Here is a 21,306-nt window from a genome sequence, read left to right as displayed (position 1 = left end):
CTCCCCTTCAAACTTGCTTCCTGTAAATGAAAATGCATTTGCATTGAAACAGAATGGATACACATAATAATTTACAAATTGCGATTAAGGGAGGTATTCAATGAGAATACCTGCGAGGTGCAGCGAATCCTTTTTAGGATTCACTGCACATTCGCCACGTTCCGGAGCCGGCGGGCTCCGGTATTCAACGTGTCAGGGGCTCGCTGCCCCTGACTGGCGAATATGAGCTCCTGCGGCGATTGCCGCAGGGAGCCTGAGGACGGTGCCAGGCAGAGAGATGGTAGTCTCTCTGCCTGCCCCAGAACTTTGTGGGGGGTAGGTGGGCTCCCCGGGTGCCAGGCAGCACAGGCTGCCCCCCGGGGGTGCCAGCAGGGGAGAGTATATTCACTACACACGATCGTAACGATCGGGTGCAGTGAATATATGAATATGTAATGAGCGGCTCGGCTCCGGCGCCCCCTGCTGGCTGCTGTGTAAAAAAAAATATATATATATATTTTTTTATTAAATATATATTCATGTGCTTACAGCACATGAATAAAAATAGCATGCCCCTCCTCAGAATAAAATTCCTGATTTTTTGACACCAAATGTAAAAAACAAAACACTTTATTTTAAAAGTTCACATTCCACTTCACCATAAAAAGATTGCGATTGCTACTCGGTGAATCATGGTGAAAAAAACCTTGAAATGTATTCGCCATGTGGTCATTGAATAGGGTGATTCACCGTTTTAGTCAGAAATTCGCCAAACAGCACAAATTCGCCATAAAAACATGGCGAATCAGGCTCATTGAATACCGCCCTAAGTAACAAAAAAACGGGTGCAGTATGAGCAGAGTCGGCCCCCCTGGGGCCTGTATTAACCATGCACACTGTACCCATTATAAATAAGCCCAGAGCCAGCCCTAGGTATAGGCAAGGCAAGCTAGGAAAGTGCCTTGAACATTTTGAATGCCTTGGGGCATCCAATTCTAGCCTGCGGCCAGCCCAGCATGGGTTGGGCTGGCCGTCGCTATCAAATCACTGAGCCATGAGTCAAAAGCAGAGGGACCAGAAGCAGCAGGAGTGGCATGCACTTGGAGGGGAGTGGGGAATAGTGATAGGGGCATGTGTGTGCATGCATATAAAGTGATAGCGGCATGTATGCATGCGTATTAAGTGATAGAGGTATATGTGCAAGCATAATAAATGTTAGAAGTAGAGATGTGCGGCGGGCACTTTTTCGGGTTTTGGTTTTGGATCTGGATATCCCTTCGTGTTTTGGATCTGGATTGGTTTTGGCAAAACCACCCTTGCGGGTTTTGGTTTTGGTTTTGGATCTGGATCTTTTGGGAAAATTGCTAAAATTTGCTAAAATAATAGATTTCGGACCTGTTTTTGCCCCTAAAGTGTTATTAAGCTCAATAACATTAGTTTCCACTCATTTCTAGTCAATTTTGATCACTTCACAGCTCACAAAATCATTTTCATTTAGTGTAGTAGGGCCAAAAGGTTATCCCGAGGTAGCTGGATGTCTAGGCTAGGCGACAGCAGTGGGCATCACATACAGGTGGACCTTACACTTCCAACCTGGTACATGTTGGAAGCAGAGCAGCACTGCAGGGGCAGACAGGGTGGCAGTTTAAATTGTCCTTGTAGCTGCGCTCCTCTGTTAGAACCTCCACACAAGTACCAAGAGCCCAATGTGGATTGATTTTGCAGTTTGGCATGTGCAGCCAAGGAGCAGTGGGCGTTTGGTGCAGCATTGACCGTGTCTGCAAGTTCGTATCTGTTTGTATCACTTTAATATTTAATAAGACCCCTATCTGGCGTGAGGTCAAGTGGTTTCTGGATGCTGGGAGCATTACCAGTTGCCTCCTTATCAAGCTAGATCAGAGTGGATAGGCGTGCATTCCACCACTTCACCACTTGACGTGTGTTCCTCCCGAAGCCCCGCGCTTGGTCTGCAGTTTGGCATGTGCAGCCAAGGAGCAGTGGGCGTTTGGTGCAGCATTGACCGTGTCTGCAAGTTCGTATCTGTTTGTATCAGTTTAATATTTAATAAGACCCCTATCTGGCGTGAGGTCAAGTGGTTTCTGGATGCTGGGAGCATTACCAGTTGCCTCCTTATCAAGCTAGATCAGAGTGGATAGGTGTGCATTCCACCACTTCACCACTTGACGTGTGTTCCTCCCGAAGCCCCGCGCTTGGTCTGCAGTTTGGCATGTGCAGCCAAGGAGCAGTGGGCGTTTGGTGCAGCATTGACCGTGTCTGCAAGTTCGTATCTGTTTGTATCAGTTTAATATTTAATAAGACCCCTATCTGGCGTGAGGTCAAGTGGTTTCTGGATGCTGGGAGCATTACCAGTTGCCTCCTTATCAAGCTAGATCAGAGTGGATAGGCGTGCATTCCACCACTTCACCACTTGACGTGTGTTCCTCCCGAAGCCACGCGCTTGGTCTAGTACGCTGATCATCAGCAGCTGTTGGGCCTTCTTCTACCCAACCATCCATCAATCCATCCATCATATCCCAATGATATGACCAATTCATGTGTGTTCCTCCCAAAGCCAGGAACTCGGTCTAGGTATGGATAAGACCATGGATGTGCCTGAGGAAATTTTTCATCCATTATGGATGAGGTGGAGAGCGAATCACCCATCTCCCCACCATTCATCCATCAGATGCCCAAAAAGTCTTTCTTGCTCCGAAGAGCCAAAAAAGACGCAAAAAGACGAGGAAGAAAAAGATTGGCTGTGGCCCCCCCACCCAATAAATATATATATAATAATTAGAGGAATGGCGAAGACCACGGATGTCTCTGAGGACATATTGTCATCCATAATGGATGATGATGGAGAGCGAATCACCCATCTCCCCACCATTCATCCATCAGATGGCCAAATATTTACTCTTGCTCCGAAGAGCCAAAAGACACCAAAAGACGAGGTAGAAAAAGATTGGCTGGGGCCCTCCCACCCAGCCCGACATCCAGGACATCCCATCCAATAAATATATATGATAATTAGAGGAATGGCGAATACCACGGATGTCTCTGCTCCAAAGAGCCAAAAGGCACCAAAAGACGAGGTAGGGCCCTACCACCCAGCCTGACATTTACATGTCCGATTGTACAAAACAGAAAGAAAAATGACCAAGCCATAGTACAGAAATGCAACAGAAAAATCTACCAAATGATCAGTCTCCCAGGAAAAGGATCTGCAATGGAACCTCTGCAGAGAGTACAACTTACTCCACGCCCAAAAAGCAAAAGGTGATGAAGTCTTCAGAAAAGTCTTCCGAAAAGAAAAGTGAGGAAACCAGGGTGAAACGTCGATTAAGTGCAAAATCACCAACTGCTTTCCAACGTATCGACCAAAGTCCTGTAAAAAAGAGTCCTGCAAAAAATTCTGTACAAGAGTCCTACGAAAGACTCACCACAAAAGGAAAGCAAAGCGCTTGTCAATTCAAGTCAAAAAAATAAAAGGCGAGAATATGTAAAAGATATATTTAGTATCTGTTTGTATCACTTTAAAATCTAATAAGACCCCTGTCTGGCCTGATTTTCTGATTAATTATTAATTGATAATATAATAAACTGATTGGTGAACTCTGGGAACATTTCCAGTCGCCTCTTCATTTATCACCTAATTGGTGGAGGGGAGGGGGGTTGTTGCTTATTAATAAAGTTGTTCCTTTTCTAATACTCAGACTATTGGGAGGGAGCTCCCATTACAGTAAAATCACTTAAGTTATTGAGAACTGTTTGTAAGGTATGAATCGCTTGTCATCGCTTACTGTAGTGCAAGATGTGGTTTTTTTTGCATTGGTCACAATGATCCTACTATTAGATAGTGATGTTTAGTGCTGCAAAAGTTTGTTATTTATGTATTACATCCTCAAAAGATTAATCCGCCTCTGCTTGCAGTAAATAAGTGAGCCCCTGGACAGTGGTCACTGCAGCCCCTGCGTGGGAGCACTGCAGCACCTAGTTAGTTAAATGACTTGAGTCTACAACACAGGGCAGTGAGGGCACAGGACAGGTCACGGAGCACAGCACAGGGCAGTGAGGGCACAGGGCAGGTCACGGAGCACAGCACAGGGCAGTGAGGGCACATGGCAGGTCACGGAGCACAGCACAGCAGGGAGCACATGGCACGGAGCACAGCACAGGGCACACGGAGCTTCCCAACCACCCTCTTCCCTCTCCAAGAGTGAAGATGGCGGGGCGCGCGTGCGTCTTTTATAAGATCCCGCTAGAATCCGACAGCGCGATTATGACGTGTGGGCTCGTTATCGGATCCCCGTTATTCTGATCTGTCGGATCTCGGGTATCAGGACCCGCTCATCTCGAGTTAGTATCTGTTTGTATCAGTTTAAAATCTAATAAGACCCCTATCTGACCTGATTTTCTGATTAGTGATTAATTAATTATCAATTGCTATAATAAACTGATCGGTGAACTCTGGGAACATTTCCAGTCGCCTCTTCATTTATGATCTAATTGGTGGAGGGGAGGAGGGTTGTTGCTTATTGATTGTTGCTTTATTAATACTCTGACAAATCTAATAAGACCCCTATCTGGCCTGATTTTCTGATTAGTGATTAATTAATTATCAATTGCTATAATAAACTGATCGGTGAACTCTGGGAACATTTCCAGTCGCCTCTTCATTTATCACCTAATTGGTGGAGGGGAGGGGGGTAGTTGGTGGCAGATGAACAAATTCCTCCACCTCTCTAGGACCCCAGGTTTGGAGATCTAGTCCACCCTAGACTGTGGTGTTTGTGAGGTCAATGAGTCTGCGACATCTGTCACCCAATTTACCGCTAAGGTTAATTTGTTTGGTATGGCTGGCTAGAGCCAACAAAAGATGAAAAAAAGAAGAAGAAAAACATTTGCTGGGTCCCTCCGACCCAGCCATCCATCCGGGACATCCCATCCAAAAAGAAGTACGATAATAATAGTTAGGGTGAGTTCATGGATGTCCCCGATGACATCATTGAATCTATAATAGATGAGGTGGCGAGATAAATCACCCATCTCCCCACCATTCATCCATCAAAGATTTTAAAATTAATGACGCTCCAAAGAGCCCACAAAACGACGCAGAAAGAGGTGCAAGATGACATTGTCCTTGGGCCCTCCCACCCACCCTTATGTTGAATACAGGACATGCACAGTTTAACAAACCAATCATTTCAGCGACAGGGACTGCAGCGGGAGGGACTGTCAACTGTGGCTGAAATGATTGGTTTGTTTGGGCCCCCACGAAAAATAAAAGGCAATGGGCATTGCACAAACTGGCTTTACAAGAGGTCATCCTCAGCATCAGATTCCTCAGCCTCATCCTCTTCTTGACACACAATTAATTCGTCGTCGCTGGAATCAACCAATACAGGAGGACTGTGTGCAGTAGGAGGACGTAAGTGTTGGCGAAGGAGGTCCAGTTCGTGGAATTTGAAATTCATTTTTATGAAGAGCATCTTCTCCACGTTTTGTGGAAGTAACCTCCTACGCCGATCGCTAACAAGGTTCCCAGCTGCGCTGAAGACTCTCTCAGAATAGACACTGGAGGGTGGACAACTTAAATAAAGCAAAGCCAGTTTGTGCAAAGGATGCCACATTGCCTTTTTTTCCTGCCAGTAATGGAATGGACAGTCTGACATACCTATATTGATGCTATCAGCAAAGTAGTCATCCACCATTTTTTCAACGGTGATAGCATCATAGTCTGTGGCAGTCGACGTGTCCATGATGCTAGGAAGCTCCTTCAGTCCGGACCAGATGTCAAATAGATTTCCGGACTGAATAGCAGTCGGTCTTTTAGGAAAATTTAGCTTTTTCCTCGCAACCCCTGTGGTAGAAATTGAAGGAGAAGTTGTGCGCCTGCCACGATCCGATCAGCTGACAATTTTTGGACCAAGAGGTCTTTGCACCTCTGCAGATTTGTTCCCATTGGTAACAAAGACACGATGTAAGACTTAAACCTAGGATCCAGCATTGTCCCCAAAATGTAAAGATCTGATTGTAAGACATCCGCGACCCTTGGATCGTTGCAAAGGGAACTAATGGCGTGATCCACTAGCCCAACATATCTAGCAGAATCAGTGTGCTTCAACTCCTCCTTCAATTTCTCCAACTGCTTCTGCAAAAGACCTATCAAGGGAATGACCTGGCTCAAGCTGGCAGTGTCAGAACTAACTTCGCGTGTAGCAGCCTCAAAGGGCTGCAGGATCTTGCACACCACGGAAATTATTCTCCACTGAGCTTGGCTCAGGTGCATTCCCGTTCCTCTCCCTATGTCATAGGTCGAGGTGTAGCTTTGGATGGCCTTTTGCTGCTCCTCCATCCGCTGAAGCATATAGAGGGTGGAATTCCACCTCGTGACCACCTCTTGCTTCAGCTGATGGCAGGGCAATTTTAGCTTTTCTTGCAAGTCTTGCAATCTCCTGCACGCACTTGCAGAATGGCGAAAATGTCTACAAATTTTCCTAACAACCGACAACATCTCTTGAACACCCCTGTCCTTTCTCAAGAAATGTTGCACCACCAAATTTAATGTGTGAGCAAAACATGGGACATGTTGGAATTTGCCCACATGTAATGCACTCACAATATTGGTGGCATTGTCGGATACCACAAATCCCGAGGAGAGTCCAAGTGGGGTAAGCCATTGCGCAATGACTTCCCGTAGTTTTTCTAGGAGGTTTTCCGCTGTGTGCCTTTTATTGAAACCGGTGATACACAGAGTAGCCTGCCTCTGATTAACAATTGGAAATGATGTTGCTGCTGCTGCTGTTGGTGCTGCAGTTGCTGAAGGCAATACATCCACCCAGTGAGCAGTCACAGACATGTAGTCTTTTGTTTGCCCTGTTCCGCTTGTCCACATATCCGTGGTTAAGTGGACAGTGGGTACAGCAGCATTTTTAAGGACAGTAACAACGCTTTGTTTAATGTCCGTGTACATTCTGGGTATTGCCTTCCTGGAGAAGTGGAACCTTGATGGTATTTGGTAACGGGGACACAGGATCTCTAGCAACTGGGTAAAACCCACAGAATTAATTGCTGATACTGGACGCACGTCTAATACCAACATAGTTGTTATGGCGTCTGTAATATGCTTTGCAACAGGGTGACTGCTGGAATACTTCATCCCCCTTGCAAAGGATTGTTTTACAGTCAGTTGCTTCTTGGATAAGTGATCAGGACTAGCATTCCTGGTCCCCTTCCTGGAAGCAGCAGCACCAGCAGCAGCAGCAGCAGAAGCAACAGGTGTAGCTGTTAAGGATGCTTCTGAGGAATCCAGGATAGGAGAGGATTCAGTCAGGATCATGACATTGGGTGCAGGACTACTTCCCAATCCCATAATCTCTGAGGATGTGGATGATGCAGGTGTTTGAGGAGATTGCAGGCCCTTGGATGCAACAGAGAAAGGGGAGCAGGACGGTGACGGTGGGCTGGCTGCGACATGTTTGTTGGCAGTTTCTTTTGAAAAAAACTTATTATGGATGTGCTGCAAATGTCGTAACAGTGATGAGGTCCCAAGGTGTTGCACGTCCTTACCTCTGCTTACAATAGTTTTACAAACGCTACACACGGCTTGACAGTTGTTCTCCGGATTTGGGTAGAAATAATTCCATACATACGATGTAGATTTTTTGGTCTTTTGCCCTGGCATGAAAATGGGCTTTTCCACACCCCGGACAACAACTGTCTCCGTCGGTGCCTTAAAACAAACAACATCATCCTCAACATCGTCATCATCCGCATCCCTCTGTGTGCCAGCTTCACCAACAGAATCCACATCCTCATCCAATTCCTCAAAAGCATCCTCAATAACCGGGTCAAATTCTTGACTGGGGATGCTCTTGCACACACTTGCAGAGGGCATGCAAATGGTGGAAGGAACCTCCTCTTCACAAACAGTATTTGAAAGGTCCGGCTCACATATGGCAGCCGCGGACACACTTAGACTCTCCTCTGGGATTTGTGACATTTGTGAACTCGCCTTTGTCTTAAAAACTTTCCTTCTTTTTTTTGTAGTAGCGGAAGGGCTACCATCATTCTTCTGAGACGCTGTACCATCAGTCAGAAACAAAGGCCAAGGCCGTAGCCTTTCCTTCCCACTGCGTGTGGTGAATGGAATATTGCCAATTATATTTTTCTCCGCACGTGACTTAATTGTTTTTTTATGGACCATTGTAAAATGAGATTTCTGCTTTGATTTTACATGGACTCTAGGCCTTTGACCATCGGCCTTGCCATCATGAATCTGACTGGTGGTAGCAGCTTCAGAAGTTCTATCAGGTTGCAGATCTCCCACTATTTCCTCCATCATCCTCCAAAAATTTTTTTTGATTAATATACTTTTATTTATTTTTCTTATTTTTTACACTGGACACAGCCTGTGACACTGGCCCTGGTCACTGGACACTGCCCCTTGTATTACTGCAGCCCCTGTACACAGTGTACTACTCAGCAGCACTGCAGCCCCTGCATGGGAGCACTGCAGCACCTTGTTAGTTAAATGAATCAAGTAGTCTACAACACTGGGCAGTGAGGGCACAGGACAGGTCATGGAGTACAGCACAGCACAGGACAGGTCACGGAGTACAGCACAGCACAGGGCAGGTCACTGAGTACAGCACAGCACAGGTCACGGAGTACAACACAGCACAGGGCAGGTCACTGAGTACAGCACAGCACAGGGCAGGTCACTGAGTACAGCACAGCACAGGGCAGGTCACTGAGTACAGCACAGCACAGGGCAGGTCACTGAGTACAGCACAGGGCAGGTCACTGAGTACAGCACAGGGCAGGGCAGGTCACTGAGTACAGCACAGCACAGGGCAGGTCACTGAGTACAGCACAGCACAGGGCAGGTCACTGAGCACAGCACAGGACAGGTCACGGAGTACAGCACAGCACAGGACAGGTCACGGAGTACAGCACAGGGCAGGTCACTGAGTACAGCACAGGGCAGGTCACTGAGTACAGCACAGCACAGGGCAGGTCACTGAGTACAGCACAGCACAGGGCAGGTCACTGAGTACAGCACAGGGCAGGTCACGGAGTACAGCACAGCACAGGGCAGGTCACGGAGTATAGTACAGCACAGGGCAGTGAGGGGACAGGGCAGGTCACGGGCCACAAGAGAGCCCCTGGACAGTGGACACTGCCGCCCCTGCTTGGGAGCACTGCAGCCCTTAGTTAAATGGCTCAAGTCTACAACACAGGGCAGTGAGGGCACAGGACAGGTCACGGTCGGAGTACAGCACAGCACAGGTCACGGAGCAGGTCACAGAGTACAGCAAAGCACAGGGCAGGTCACGGAGCACAGCACAGGGCAGTCAGAGCACAGGGCAGGTCACGGAGCACAGCACAGGGCAGTGAGGGCACAAGGCAGGTCACGGAGCACATGGTACGGAGCACATGGCACGGAGCACAGCACAGGGCACACGGAGCTTCCCAACCACCCTCTTCCCTCTCCAAGATTGAAGTGAAGATGGCGGGGCGCGCGTGCGTCTTTTATAAGATCCCGCTCCCGCGAGAATCCGACAGCGCGATGATGACGTTCGGGCTCGTTATTGGTCCGGAAATTTGCGGGAACTCCCGAGCCGACTCGGATCTGACCCGGATCCCCGATATTCGGATCTGTCGGATCTCGGGGGTCCGGACCCGCTCATCTCTAGTTAGAAGTATGCGTATAAAGTGATAGAGGCATGTGTGCATGCACATTAAGTGATAGAGGTATGTGTGCATACGTACTAAGTGTTAGAATGCGTATAAAGTGATAGAGGTATGTGTGCAAGCATAATAAATGTTAGAAGTATGCGTATAAAGTGATAGAGGCATGTGTGCATGCATATTAAGTGATAGAGGTATGTGTGCATGCGTACTAAGTGTTAGAAGTATGCGTATAAAGTGAAAGAGGTATGTGTGCATGCGTATTAAGTGATAAAATTATGTGTGCATGTGTAATAAATATTAGATGTATGCGTATAAAGTGATAGCGGCATGTATGCATGCGTATTAAGTTATAGAGGTATGTGTGCAAGCGTAATAAGTGTTAGAAGTATGCGTATAAAGTGATAGAGGCATGTGTGCATGCGTATTAAGTTATAGAGTCATATGTATGTGCATATTGCGTGATAGAGGTGTGTGTTCATTTTTTAACGTGCAATAGGTGTTTGTGCATATTAAGGGACAGAGGTGTATTTGCTTATTTTATTAACATTAAGTGAAAGGTTTGTGTGTGAATTTTAAATTGAAAAAGGTATATTTGCATATTTACAGTGCGCATGACCAGCAACAGCTCCTCACCCCATGTCTTCTTGCTTCCATGGGGGGGTGCCAAACCTCCCACCCCCACCCCACAAAGTGACTAAAGCTTAGTCAGTGATTCAGAGAGCAATCCACCAACAAGCAAAGTAAGTATTTCAAATATTTAAAACAGATACTAGCATTACTAATGTGGGGCATTTGTGTACAGTGCATTATATGCACAGTACTATAAGTGTGATAACTGTGTGGTATAATGTGCATAAAGATCACTACTGAGTGGTGAAGTGATACGGTGGGGTGTAATGTTAAGAAAGAGCAGTATGTTTTGGTGTAATGTGATTAAGAAGTGATGCGGTGTGATGTACAGTAATGTTATTAAGATGAACATAGCTAGCAGCAGGAGAAGCACAAACACAACTTTAAGAGCTATGTGTGCAAATGCTAGGAGCTTAGGAAATAAAATCCCAGAACTAATTGCAATAATGACAAGGGATGAACTGGATATTGTGGCTATTACAGAGACATGGTGCAATGAAAATCATGACTGGGACATAGCTATACCAGGATATACTTTATTTAGGAAAGATAGAATGGGAAAAATTGGAGGAGGGGTTGCAATATATGTGAAAAATAATATAAAGACTACCTTAACACAAAGTATTGAAGAAAAAACGGAGGCCCTTTGGGTGACCATAGAAACAGGGGAGAAGGCGATTCTTCGTATAGGGGTGATCTACAGACCACCAGGTCAGGAAGAGGTACTAGACAAGAGCCTATTGCAGGACATCAATAAAATGGCATTAAAAGGAGAGGTGATAATCATGGGAGACTTTAATCTACCTGATGTAAACTGGGAGCTGCCTGTTGCAAGTTCCACCAGAAGTAGGGGCATGCTGAATTCCTTGCAAGGAGCATCCCTCCAGCAATTGGTGAGGGAGCCCACTCGTAAGGACGCAATATTAGACTTAATACTTACAAATGGTGACAGAATATCTGACATAAATGTGGGTGAAAATCTGGGATCCAGTGACCATCAAGCAGTATGGTTCAAAATAAAGACAGAGACTGACTCATCGCACACATAAACAAAGGTGTTAGATTTTAGGAAGGCTGATTTTGTAGAGATGGGAAACTCTGTAAGGGATTCTTTGGCAGAGTGGAAGAACTTGGAAGGAGTGCAGGATAAGTGGGAAAAATTTAAAAGTGCAATTCTAAAAGCAACATAACTTTGTGTCAAAAGAGTTAGGAAAAACACATTGTGCAAGCCATTGTGGTTTGCAAAAGAAGTAGCAAGTATTTTGAAAGCAAAAAAGTTGGCCTTTAAGAAATTTAAGCAGACGCAGAAGAATGAGGACAAAGAGGTGTATCTTGTTAGACAGAAGGAGGCTAAGAAGGTAATCAGATGTGCAAAAGCACAGGCTGAAGAGAAAATGGCCCAGTCAGTGGGTAAAGGAGGGAAAACTTTTTTTAGGTATATAGGTGTAAGGAGAAAAACAAAAAGTGGAATAATTAGACTGAAGACAGAGAGTGGAAGTTTTCTTGAGGGGGACAATGTAATAGCAGATAATATTAATAATTATTTCTGCTCAGTATTCACTGCTGAAAGAGAGGGGAAGGGGCCACAGTTAAGTTGCAAGTATAGACAGAAAAATGAGGGAGAGACAAGTACATTTACAGAGGAGAAAGTCCTCACAGAACTCTCAAAACTGAAAGTGGATAAATCAATAGGGCCAGATGGGATACATCCAAGGATACTAAAAGAGCTTAAAGGGGAGCTGGTAAAACCAATAACAGAATTATTCAACCAGTCACTAGAGGACTGGAGTAATCCCAGAGGACTGGAAAACAGTGAATGTAGTCCCACTGCACAAAAGTGGAAGCAAGGAAGAGGTAAGCAACTATCGACCAGTGAGCCTTACATCAGTAGTAGGGAAATTGATGGAAACACTCTTAAAACAAAGAGTTGTGGAATATCTCAAAACCAGCAATTTACAGGATCCAAAACAGCATGGGTTTACTGGGGGGGAAGATCATGTCAAACAAATCTTATTGACTTTTTTGACTGGGTGACTAAAGTAATAGATCAAGGTGGGGCTGTAGATGTAGCTTATCTTGACTTTAGTAAAGCTTTTGACACTGTCCTATATCGCAGACTGTTAAATAAACTTGAAAGCTTGGGATTGGATTCTAAGATAGTTAAGTGGATAAGAGCGTGGTTGCAGGACAGAAAAAAAGAGAGTTGTAGTAAACGGAGTACAGTCAAAGGAGGGAAAGGTTACAAGTGGAGTACCCCAGGGATCTGTACTTGGACCGGTGCTTTTTAATATCTTTATTGGTGATATTGCAAATGGAATTGAGGGTAAAATGTGCCTTTTTGCAGATGACACAAAGGTATGCAACAGGGTAGACACACCAGGAGGGGTAAAACAAATGATTGAGGATCTAGGTAGATTAGAGAAATGGTCAAGAGAATGGCAACTACAGTTTAATGCTAAAAAATGCAAAATCATGCACTTGGGTCTCAGAAATCCAAAGACTCAATATAGTATAAATGGCACTATAATGGAAACTACTGAGGAAGAGAGGGATCTAGGTGTCACTATTTCAGGGGACTTAAAAGCAGGTGGGCAATGTAACAAAGCAATGAAGAAGGCAAGTCAGATGCTTGGTTGCATAGGGAGAGGTATCAGCAGTAGAAAGAAAGAAGTAATAATGCCACTGTATAGGTCATTGGTACGACCTCACCTAGAGTTATTGTGTTCAGTTCTGGAGGCCATATCTCCAGAAGGATATAAATACATTAGAGACTGTACAAAGAAGAGCAACTAAAATGGTGCATGGCCTACATCACAAAACGTACCAGGAAAGACTAAAAGATCTTAATATGTTTACTTTAGAGCAAAGAAGGGAAAGGGGGGACATGATAGAAACTTTCAAATATATCAAGGGTTTTAACAAGGTACAGGTGGGAGACATTCTTCACAGGAAGAGGAGCAACAGAACACGAGGACATGCACTGAAACTAGAGGGAGGAAGATTCAGGGGAAATGTGAGGAAGAATTTTTTCACAGAAAGAGTAGTAGATAAGTGGAATAGCCTACCATCAGAGGTGGTAGACGCAAATACAGTAGTACAATTTAAACATGCTTGGGATAAGCATATTGATATCCTTACAAAAAAATAAGGATCAACTATGGTTTGAGGTAACATGTTTAAAAAAAGGGGCAGACTAGATGGGCCAAGTGGTTCTTATCTGCCGTCACATTCTATAATAATTAACTTAGAAACAGCTTTTAGTATTTGTGGAGGATACCAGGCTGACCACAGCCTGGCTGACCATTGAAAGCTGACTATTGATATTTGTCAGATTTTAAAGTAGGAAGTATTTTAAGTAGGGAGAAAACAGTTACATAGCTCAAGCCTGGACTTAGCCTGGACTTAAACTGGACAGAAACTGACAACCAACTTGGTATCAAAACGACAGAAAGAAAACAACAAAAACTCAGAAAACCAAGGGACTGCTTTGAGTGAGCTCACTTCATACTCACAACATACTACTCTTGGCTGCTTTATCTGCCTATTCATCTGCAATATCACCATCTCTACAACTGCTAAAACTTTGAATATCACTCTTTATGCTTGTATTTGCACTGTCTTTTTTGAAACTGTACATAGTTACATAGTAGATAAGGCTGAATGAAGACTTGCGTCCATCGAGTTCAACCTATGTTTTAATAGCTTATCCCTTGTAAAAGACAGATTATGATTCTTATTAGTACCCTTGGATGTTTTTATCCAATAAATGATTATCCAACCTTATTTTGAACGTATTTATTGTATCTGCCGACACCACTTCTCCTGGAAGACAGTTCCACAGTTTGACTGCTCTGATCGTAAAGAATTTTTTTCTCTAATGACTTCACCTCCCCTGCTCTTCCATTTAGAGTAGTTGTCCCCCAACATTTTATTCTTGGCCCTCTTCTTCTCTATCTCTATACGTCCTCTCTGGGTGAGCTTATTTGCTCACTCGACTTTCACCTCGATGCTGATAATACTGAAATATGCCGCTCCTTTCCTGATCTCTCTCCCTTTATTTTCAATCCAACTGTCTCTCTGCTGTCTACTCTTGGATGACTCAGTGCTTTTTTAGACTTAAAATATCAAAGACTAAGCTGACCTCTTCCCACCCTCCTGCATAAAACCTGACCATCTCTCTCATCCTAACCTGTTTATGCTTACTTCTTCCCTTCTGTGTCACCCCAGTCTGTCTAACCTTCCCCATTAGAATGTAAGCTCTCATGAACAGGGCCCTCTCTCCTTATGTGCCTTTCTTAGAATATATAAACCTCTGCCACCCTGATGATTGCTTCAGTGTCCTGTCCTCTGTTGCAGCTATCCATATTTACCATGTACTTGTCAAACTGTCTTGTGCTGTAATTCGGTATGTGTTTTTGCTCAAAACTATGCTCTGTAAAGTGCTGCGGAATTTGTGTGCACCAGGGGCTGGCTGGCAACTTTTAGCCTAGGGGGCAAGTCCAGAGCACTGGCCCATAATCAGCCAAGTCACCGTCGGAAGGAATGCTTTTGCGCGCCGTAGGCGCGCCGAAAAATTAGAGGCGTGGCCTATCATAAGGGGCGTTGCCTGTACCATGATTGTATTGTGTACCTGCAGATTGCACATTTTAGCGAACCTTGTAATACCCATTACACATAAAGCCACATGCCGTAATGCCAATTACACATTATGCTGAACACCATGATGCCAGTTACACATTACGCCCAACACTGCGATGCTAATTACTCAATACACCGCACACTGTGATGCTAATTACACATTATGCTGCACACCTTGATGCCCATTACACCCCATACTGTGATGGCAATTACCCAATGCTCCCCACACCGTAATGTCCATTACGCCCCATACCATGATGCCCATTACACCGCACAATGTGATGTCCACAGTGCCAGATATGCCCCCACAGTGCAAGATATTCCGCCACAGTACCAAATACACATATGCCCCCACAGTGCCAGACACAAATGCCGCCACAGTGCCAGATATTCTGCCACAGTGCCAAATACGCATATTCCTCCACAGTGCCAGATATGCCCCCAGAGTGCCAGAGACACATATGCCCCCACAGTGCCAGAGACACATATGCCCCCACAGTGCCAGAGACACATATTCCCCCACAGTGCCAAAGACACATATGCCCCCACAGTGCCAGATATGCCCCCACAGTGCCAGAGACACATATGCCCCCACAGTGCCAGAGACACATATGCCCCCTCAGTGCCAGAGACACATATTCCCCCACAGTGCCAAAGACACATATGCCCCCACAGTGCCAGATATGCCCCCACAGTGCCAGAGACACATATGCCCCCACAGTGCCAGAGACACATATGCCCCCACAGTGCCAAATACACATATGCCCCCACAGTGCCAGACACATATGCCCCCACAGTGCCAGATACACATATGTCCCCACAGTGCCAGATACACATATGCCCCCACAGTGCCAGATATGCCCCCACAGTGCCAAATACACATATGCCCCACAGTGCCAGATACACATATGCCCCCACAGTGCCAAATACACATATGCCCCCACAGTGCCAGATACACATATGCCCCCACAGTGCCAAATACACATATGCCCCACTGTGCCAGATACACATATGCCCCCACAGTGCCAAATACATATATGCCCCCACAGTGCCAGATATGCCCCCCACAGTGCCAGATACACATATGCCCCCACACAGTGCCAGATATGCCCCCACACAGTGCCAGATATGCCCCCACACAGTGCCAGATATGCCCCCACACAGTGCCAGATATGCCCCCACACAGTGCCAGATATGCCCCCACAGTGACAGAAACACATATGCTGGGGTGAGGGAGGGGGGGGGGGAGAGCGCTTACCCACTCGCTAGCTGCGGGCCGTGCTGCGGCTGGATCAGCTTCTCCAGCCCTCCTGCGCTGGCCGCGGCTTCCAGAACACGGCCGCGGCTACAGGAAAATGGCCGCCGGCCTCCTGCACTGAGAACATGTCCTCAGTGCAGGGGGCCGGCGGCCATTTTCCTGTAGCCGCGGCCGTGTTCTGTAAGCCGCGGCCAGTGCAGGAGGGCTGGAGAAGCTGATCCAGCCACAGCACGGCCCGCAGCCAGTGGGTGGGTAAGCGGCCCGGGGGGCATATGGCACTCTGCCCCCCGGCCCAGCCCGCCCCTGGTGTGCACTATATAAAAACCTGTTAATAAATAAATATGGTGTGGTTGAATGTGAATAAGGAGAGATATAGCTTGATGCAATGTGAATAAGGACTGTTTTGAAATGTAAATAATGAGCAATATGGTGTGGGTAATGTCAACAAAAATGGATGTGGTGTGAGGTCACATGAATAAGGGGCACTACTGTGATGAGTAACTTGAATAAAGGGTATTATCTGCGAATAGTACTGTGAATAAGGGACACTAACTTGTGACTTATTGTGAATAGGAGACATTATCATATGATAGAATGTAAATCATGTAGCTGTATATGACATCATTTGAATTGATGAAACTATTGTGTGGCCACATGCCTTCCCAGCAAGTACATGCCCAGTTTTGGCCTACAAGAGTTCGGTGCGCACAGTTCCTGTTTCAAATATGGGAGTGGGGGCACAAATGCTCTTGCTTCCATAGGGTACCAAAATTAGGATTGCTGTGTGAGGGGTGTTGCTGTCTGCTGCTCTGAACTGTGCTACTTGGTGATGGGTGCTGTGCTGGGAATGGGGTGCTTGGGGGCGCCATCCAAAATCTTGCCTAGGGCATCAAACTGGTTAGGGCCAGTTCCAAACATGGCACTGTGTGTGACGGCAGCTCCATGCCGGAAATGCCCTTTTCCAGCACACTGTTGAGTAAGTCTCTGGCTTCTCTGAGCCTGTGATGACTTGTGCCCAGTGTAAAAATCAGTCAATGGTGAACGATGGTTTTGGACATATTCGCTCGGTTGCGAATAGATTTGTAGCCGTACACATACATTTGCACAGTAAGCCCATTAATTTGCAAGGCAGTATTTCACTCTAGCTGGCCAGCACATTAACCCAACGCTGGCTGCTGCAAATTCGCAGCCGTATGATCAGGTCTGAATTATCCCATTCTTTTCAGAGAATCCATTCTCAGTCAGCTCAAATGTTGTAACTGAAAATGTCATTGTTTTCATAAATATTTTTCATCTATATCCCAAGAAATGCTGAAACAGAGTTGGACCACCTGTACCAAATATTAAGAAATTTAATGTCCCTTTATTTATGTTGAGCAAGGGGAGTTAAAAACTGCAAAAAACCCAAAACAAAACAGTATGTTGTAAAACCAGTTCCTGCAACAATGAATATGCAGCAGACCTAAATCTACTATGTATTCCTTGTAATGCTAACTAATCCATCAACACTAAATGGAATATAATGATGCTCTTTTCGGAGTTTGCCACCTACTACTGACTCAATATTTTATGTAAATGTTCAAATTGTTTAGAAATGAATAGATTTTATGCCATGGAATTGCAGCCAAACACTAGGGCTAGCAGTATACTCTGAATAATTGATTTGCATACTGGCACACAATGCTGTTTCTAGCCAGTGCTTTAGCTGCTTACATGTCCAATTAAATACAAATCACTGAATTCTAACAAGGAAAAGAAATTCTAAAATATTCAGTTTCATTGTATAATAGATTAGATTTCTCTGTAGCTTTTTCATTGATACATTTGCCAATATAGTGGTAATGTAATCTGCTTCGGAAGGATGTGGAATATTATTCCAAACAAATGTTCTTTATTTAGTTGTATCAATAATATCACTTAATGATTTCCTTGTAACCTAAGGAATGGCAACACAATTTGAATATTTAATTTTCCAATATGTTTTCTGTAGTTTGGGGAATGTGTGCACACTCAGTATTTTATTTTACTATGCATATAGTTATTAGTTTGTTATCCCAGAAGACTCTGCCTCATATTTAAAGTCTTATATTTATAGGGCACAAGATGTCCAAATGATTAATGATGCACCTGGGGAATCTGAAAAAGAATATATGTTTCCTTACTGAAGGCTATGACACCTAAGACCAATATACTCAGTATATTACTATTACACAATTTACATGCCACAGTAGTCGCTTTTTAATGCATTAATAGTTATTTATTATCCCAATACTTTTAATGTTCGATAACTATTTTATATTGTATTTGTAGATGAGTCCAATAGAATTGTTCATGATGTGATAGATACAATGGATATAAAAAGGCAGTATTGATATTGCAGCTTTTGTAACGTTAGACTGAATTTAAACAAGATAAATCATGTCAGACTTTGGTACTGCTTTCCTAGCACGGCGCCCACGATCTAGATTGTATGTGTGGGGCTGATATCTCAAGCATCTCATGCATCTTATGTGTTTGTGCAGCATAAGATGCACGAGATGATGCAATCGACGCGATCGACGAGATCGACGAGATTTTTACATTGCAAGCATCTCATGCATTTTATGTGTTTGTGCGGCATAAGATGCATGAGATGATGCAATCGACGCAATCGACGAGATTTTTACATTGGAATCAATGTAAAAAGGCCCCAAAACCCCAATTTTAATTGCTAACCCCCCTCATGGGTGAAATGCTCCCCCCCCCCCATTGTTAACGCCACCCCACTATTGACGCCCACCCGAAGCGTGGTGAGCGCAGCGAGACCGCGAGGGGCGGCGGTACGTGTCCTCCGACCGTTTCATACCCCCACTATCCACGTCGGCATGGAGTTGATTCTATATAGTGTGACGAGTGCAGCAAGCCACCGAGCCCGAAGCGTGGCGAGCGGATGCAGAATACATGTAAAATAGTCCGCGTCCCCTCGCGGGGCTCGCTGCGCTCGCCACCCTTAAGATCCATGAGATTAAAAAATTGGGTCCATCGCGTTGATTCTATGCCTTAAGTACCTTAAACTTAAGGCATACAATCAATGAGACCGGCGCCATGCTAGGAAAGCAGTACCCAGACTTTTTCTACCTTTAATGTCACCTTGCAACAGACGCAATTGAGGTAAGAAATAAAAAGATAATTTCTGAAATTTGGAAAGAAAAGTGAATACGAATCTTCCTATACCCTGGTTTCAAAAGTGTGCTTATTTGTATATTGGGATTGTATCTGTGTTCAGAGTAATCAATCATATTCAGCATCAGAAGCACAGGTAATTAGCATATACTGTAACTACCAGTAATTATTAATTATCCCAGTAGGATTTTCTTGCAGTTTATTTGACTGCATCCTATTGGAATAGCCATGATCTACTCAGAGCGTTCAAAACAACTGTGGGTTTCTACTCTAGTGGGGTATTGAATAATTAGTTTTCACTACCATTTTTGTCCAAGGTCAAAAAAAACGAAATAAACATCTGCCATGATTTATCTTGAATTCAGGCTTCATATAAACAATACGCATACACTATGTAGATATAGCACAGCTTGCTTTAGATTGAATTATAACATTATTGAATCAAGGATTAATTTACAGTATTAAGCCTTCAAGAGTAATAAAGTGGAGACTTTGCCCATAGCAACCAATTTGCTTTTACTGTACATGTGAATTTATAGATTGCCCTAAATAAATGATAGCTATAATTTTATTGAAGATATGAGCGTGTTCTGTACTTTACTCAAATAAATTGCACAATTTATAATACTTTTCGGTAAATCTGAATTTTTACCTTATATAAGAGATAAATGACCAACCAATCTGCCTCTGTCAGTTTAACCCCTTCCCGCCGCAGCCTGTTTTTGCCTTCCTGACAGAGCCCTTTTTTTTCAAATCTGACATGTATCACTTAAGTGGGGATAACTTTTTTTTGCTTTTACTTATCCCAGTGATTTTGAGATTGTTTTCTCGTGACACATTGTACTTCAAGTTAGTGGTAAATTTGGGTCGATACAATCTGTGTTTTTTTGTGAAAAATACCAAAATGTAAAAAAATTGAAAATTTAGCAATTTTCAAAATGTTAAATTTTCTGCTTGTGAGACAAATAATCATACCACTCAAAATAGTTAATAACTAACATAGACCATATGTATACTTTATGTTTCCATCATTATTTCAACCTCCTTTTAATTTTTTTGGACACTAGGAGGCTTAAAATATGAATAGCAAATTCTCAAATTTTCAAGAAAATTTCAAACACTTTTTTTTTTAGGGACCAGTTCAGTTCGGATGTGACTTTGAGGGACTTGTATGTGAGACACCCTCATAAATGATGCCATTTCAAAAACTGCACCCCTCACAGTATTCAAAACAGCATTTTGGAAGTTTGTTAACCCTTTAGGTGTTTCACAGGAATTAAAACAAAGTGTAGGTGAAATTTCAAAATTTCATTTTTTTTGCAGATTTGCAATTTTAATACATTTTTCTAAGGAACACAGTAGATTTTACTAGAGAAATGTGACTAAAAATTGATTCCCCCAATTCTTTTGTTTTCATAAATATCCTATATGTGGCCCTAGTGTGCACGTTGATCAAACCACAGGCTTCATAATAGAAGGAGCACCTACTTGATTTTGGAGCCTCCTTTTTATGAGATTATTTTTTAGGCACCATGTAGGTTTCTAGGCACCATAAGATGCTAAAAGTTAGGAACCCCCCCACAAGTGACCCCATTTTGCAAACTACACCCCTCAGGGAATTCATCTAGGGGTATAGTGTACATTTCAAACCCCCAGGGGTTTCACCAATTGTGGTACAACTGGGCTGTGAAAATGAAAAATTACATTTTTTACACAAAAATGCAGTTCTGGCTCAAAATTTTTCATTTTCACAAGGAATGAAGGAGACAAAGCACCCCAAAATCTGTGCCCCAATTTCTCCCGAGTACGGCAATGCCTCACATGTGACAAAAAATACCATTTGGGTGCATGGCAGGACTCAGAAGGGAAGGAGTGATATTTGGATTTTGCAGCACAGATTCTGGTGGAATGTTGGTGGGTGCTATGTCGCATTAGCAAGACCC

This window comes from Crinia signifera, chromosome 5, assembly GCF_055691185.1.
Source record: "Crinia signifera chromosome 5, ASM5569118v1, whole genome shotgun sequence".
Lineage (NCBI taxonomy): Eukaryota > Metazoa > Chordata > Amphibia > Anura > Myobatrachidae > Crinia > Crinia signifera.
The sequence above is the reverse complement of the archived record's forward strand: the minus strand, read 5'-3'. Positions refer to the sequence as shown.